Source organism: Heterodontus francisci, unplaced genomic scaffold (assembly GCF_036365525.1).
Source record: "Heterodontus francisci isolate sHetFra1 unplaced genomic scaffold, sHetFra1.hap1 HAP1_SCAFFOLD_1765, whole genome shotgun sequence".
Taxonomy (NCBI): domain Eukaryota; kingdom Metazoa; phylum Chordata; class Chondrichthyes; order Heterodontiformes; family Heterodontidae; genus Heterodontus; species Heterodontus francisci.
Genome location: NW_027140892.1, coordinates 30,001 through 35,000, shown reverse-complemented (window position 1 = coordinate 35,000; position 5,000 = coordinate 30,001).

Below are 5,000 nucleotides of genomic sequence, written 5' to 3'. Positions count from 1 at the left end.
CGGCCTGCACTTTCGGAAAAGGGTGCATTCCTTTTGGTTAATGATTTCACCAGCCCGGGTCTTAGCCTCTGCCCCGACGGCTAAGTCTTTTGGTTAATGATTTCCTGCGGCTGGGACTACCCTTTCCCCCCGCCCTGCAGGCACCCGGGTCGGGAGGCCGTCGGGGGCACTTTCCGGGGCAAATCCGGACCCTTACGCAAGGGAGAGTGCGCCCCCCGCCTCGGCCGGGGGTCAGGCTGCCGCCTATTAAGCCCGACAGAAAACCCGAAAAATGGACGAAAATGGGAAAAAATCCCCATCCGAAAAAGGCTTAAAAGTCGGTTGGGCGGCAGCTAGGGTCGGTCTCTGCAGACCTGGAGGCTCGGGTGGACTCTTGGAATAAACGTCCAAGTCCCGACTTGCCACCTCCTACTACTGTGCAGATACCCCGCCAACCCCCAGCCACCCGAATGACAAGCGTCCGATCAGCGGGACGAATTTGACAACTCTGGCCGGACCTCTGGAACTCCATCCCGGGTAACCGGGGCAAATTTTTCCGCTTGATCGCCCTTCCACTGGTTAACCATTTGCCCTTTCGGACTTAGTCTCTGGACATTATTCGACGGATTTTCTGGTTAACCATTTGCCCTTTCGGACTTAGTCTCTGGGCATTATTTTCGACTTTTTGGTTAATGATTTCACACTTTTTACTTACTTTTGCGCTTTTTGGTTAATGATTACTCTGCTTACTGGTTAATTATTTGCCCTTTCGGACTTAGTCTCTGGACATTATTTTCGAGTTTTTGGTTAATGATTTCACACTTTTAACATATTTTTGCGCTTTTTGGTTAATGATTACTCTGCTTACTGGTTAACCATTTGCCCTTTCGGACTTAGTCTCTGCACATTATTTTCGACTTTTTGGTTAATGATTTCACACTTTTAACATATTTTTGCGCTTTTTGGTTAATGATTTCATACTTTTTACTTACTTTTGCGCCTTTTGGTTAATGATTACTCTGCTTACTGGTTAACCATTTGCCCTTTCGGACTTAGTCTCTGGACATTATTTTCGAGTTTTTGGTTAATGATTTCACACTTTTTACTTACTTTTGCGATTTTTGGTTAATGATTACTCTGCTTACTGGTTAACCATTTGCCCTTTCGGACTTAGTCTCTGGACATTGTTTTCGACATTTTGGTTAATGATTTCACACTTTTAACTTAATTTTGCGATTTTTGGTTAATGATTACTCTGCTTACTGGTTAACCATTTGCCCTTTCGGACTTAGTCTCTGGACATTGTTTTCGACATTTTGGTTAATGATTTCACACTTTTAACTTAATTTTGTGCTTTTTGGTTAATGATTTCATACTTTTTACTTACTTTTGCGATTTTTGGTTAATGATTACTCTGCTTACTGGTTAACCATTTGCCCTTTCGGACTTAGTCTCTGGACATTATTTTTGGGTTTTTGGTTAATGATTTCACACTTTTTACTTACTTTTGCCCTTTTTGGTTACTGATTACTCTGCTTACTGGTTAACCATTTGCCCTTTCGGACTTAGTCTCTGGACATTATTTTCGAGTTTTTGGTTAATGATTTCACACTTTTAACATATTTTTGCGCTTTTTGGTTACTGATTTCATACTTTTTACTTACTTTTGCGCCTTTTGGTTAATGATTACTCTGCTTACTGGTTAACCATTTGCCCTTTCGGACTTAGTCTCTGGACATTATTTTCGAGTTTTTGGTTAATGATTTCACACTTTTTACTTACTTTTGCGATTTTTGGTTAATGATTACTCTGCTTACTGGTTAACCATTTGCCCTTTCGGACTTAGTCTCTGGAGATTATTTTCGAGTTTTTGGTTAATGATTTCACACTTTTTACTTACTTTTGCGATTTTTGGTTAATGATTACTCTGCTTACTGGTTAACCATTTGCCCTTTCGGACTTAGTCTCTGGAGATTATTTTCGAGTTTTTGGTTAATGATTTCACACTTTTTACTTACTTTTGCGATTTTTGGTTAATGATTACTCTGCTTACTGGTTAACCATTTGCCCTTTTGGACTTAGTCTCTGGACATTATTTTCGGGTTTTTGGTTAATGATTTCACACTTTTTACTTACTTTTGCGATTTTTGGTTAATGATGACTCTGCTTACTGGTTAACCATTTGCCCTTTCGCACTTAGTCTCTGGAGATTATTTTCGACTTTTTGGTTAATGATTTCACACTTTTAACTTAATTTTGTGCTTTTTGGTTAATGATTTCATACTTTTTACTTACTTTTGCCCTTTTTGGTTAATGATTACTCTGCTTACTGGTTAACCATTTGCCCTTTCGGACTTGGTCTCTGGACATTATTTTCGAGTTTTTGGTTAATGATTTCACACTTTTTACTTACTTTTGCGATTTTTGGTTAATGATTACTCTGCTTACTGGTTAATTATTTGCCCTTTCGGACTTAGTCTCTGCACATTATTTTCGAGTTTTTGGTTAATGATTTCACACTTTTAACATATTTTTGCGCTTTTTGGTTACTGATTTCATACTTTTTACTTACTTTTGCGCCTTTTGGTTAATGATTACTCTGCTTACTGGTTAACCATTTGCCCTTTCGGACTTAGTCTCTGCACATTATTTTCGACTTTTTGGTTAATGATTTCACACTTTTAACATATTTTTGCGCTTTTTGGTTAATGATTTCATACTTTTTACTTACTTTTGCGCCTTTTGGTTAATGATTACTCTGCTTACTGGTTAACCATTTGCCCTTTCGGACTTAGTCTCTGGACATTGTTTTCGACATTTTGGTTAATGATTTCACACTTTTAACTTAATTTTGTGCTTTTTGGTTAATGATTTCATACTTTTTACTTACTTTTGCCCTTTTTGGTTAATGATTACTCTGCTTACTGGTTAACCATTTGCCCTTTCGGACTTAGTCTCTGGAGATTATTTTCGAGTTTTTGGTTAATGATTTCACACTTTTTACTTACTTTTGCGATTTTTGGTTAATGATTTCACACTTTTTACTTACTTTTGCGATTTTTGGTTAATGATGACTCTGCTTACTGGTTAACCATTTGCCCTTTCGGACTTAGTCTCTGCACATTATTTTCGAGTTTTTGGTTAATGATTTCACACTTTTTACTTACTTTTGCGATTTTTGGTTAATGATTTCATACTTTTTACTTACTTTTGCGATTTTTGGTTAATGATGACTCTGCTTACTGGTTAATTATTTGTACTTTCGGACTTGGTCTCTGGACATTATTTTCGACTTTTTGGTTAATGATTTCACACTTTTAACATAATTTTGCGCTTTTTGGTTAATGATTACTCTGCTTGCTTGTTACTGATTTCCCCTTTCGGACTTGATCTCTGGCCGTTCTTTTCGACCTTTTTGGATCAGGTTTCCACACTCTGAAATTATTTTGGGCTCACTGATTAGGCGAGATCAAGGGGGCATGCCTGGGCACTTTGGGCTCAGTTTGGGAAGGCGGCGTCCGTGTGCTCCTCCGCCCTTCCCGCACTTGCGGCTAGGTTTGCCAAACTGCGCTGACCCGCAGCCCTGCCTTTTTGCCCACGGCACGGAACGACTCAAGTCTGGCTCCGTTCCAGGCCGTTGCCTCCGGCTGCCCGCCGTCCGGCCGGCCTGGGACGTACCCCGGCTGACGGCGCCGGAGCCCCTCTAGCAGCCACCGGTGCCGCGGGCCAATGGGTCCGGGCGTTCCGGAGCTATCGGTGGGGAAGTGCTCTCCCCTTTTCCTGACGCCGTTCGCCCGAGCAGAGGTGCAGCCTGACGGGACTGCTGTCGCCTTCCGCGGCGCACCGGCCCCTTTCACCTGCCGTCGACCGCGCGGAGCTCGGACCTTCCTCCCCGAAGTTATGGCCCCGGCGCCGGAGGGTTCCCGGGGCCGGGCATTCAGCGGGGTGAGTCTTCACCTTCCCGGTCAGCCTGCGGGGTCGGTGCGCCGGCACTCGACGCGGGAGGGTCCCCTCTTTCCGTAGAGCCCCGCCCGGTGCCGATCGGCCGGCGGATTGCGGAGCGAACCGCGCCTGACCGACGGGCCTCGGAAACCCGTTGCAGTCGACGGGGGGGAACCGGACAGCGGGACGAGGTGCCGATTCCACCCGCAGATTCGATCCCGAAATCCCGCGGGATTCGGCGGTCCGACCCGACAGATTCAAACGTCGCCCGGGCGGCCCCCAGCGGTCGGGCCGGCCTGGTTCCGCCACCGCCCGATGCCCCTCGCCCCCGGCTACCGCCGACCGCGCCGACCGAGGGAATGCGGCCGGACGTCCGGCGGCAATCGGCCGGAAAGCGGTATGGCCATTTCCTACTGTCCCTCGGACGGGCAGAGGGGCGGCGCCGGGGCACTCGCGGACCAGGCCGCGCCCCTCCGAGCCCTACCGCCTGCCGTCGACCGCGCGGGGATCGGACCTCCCTCCCCGAAGTTATGGCCCCGGAGCCGGAGGGTAGCCGGGGCCGGGCATTCAGCGGGGTGAGTCTTCACCTTCCCGGTCAGCCTGCGGGGTCGGTGCGCCGGCACTCGACGCGGGAGGGTCCCCTCTTTCCGTAGAGCCCCGCCCGGTGCCGATCGGCCGGCGGATTGCGGAGCGAACCGCGCCTGACCGACGGGCCTCGGAAACCCGTTGCAGTCGACGGGGGGGGGGGAACCGGACAGCGGGACGAGGTGCCGATTCCACCCGCAGATTCGATCCCGAAATCCCGCGGGATTCGGCGGTCCGACCCGACAGATTCAAACGTCGCCCGGGCGGCCCCCAGCGGTCGGGCCGGCCTGGTTCCGCCACCGCCCGATGCCCCTCGCCCCCGGCTACCGCCGGCCGCGCAGACCGAGCGAATGCGGCCGGACGTCCGGCGGCAATCGGCCGGAAAGCGGTATGGCCATTTCCTACTGTCCCTCGGACGGGCAGAGGGGCGGCGCCGGGGCACTCGCGGACCAGGCCGCGCCCCTCCGAGCCCTACCGCCTGCCGTCGACCGCGC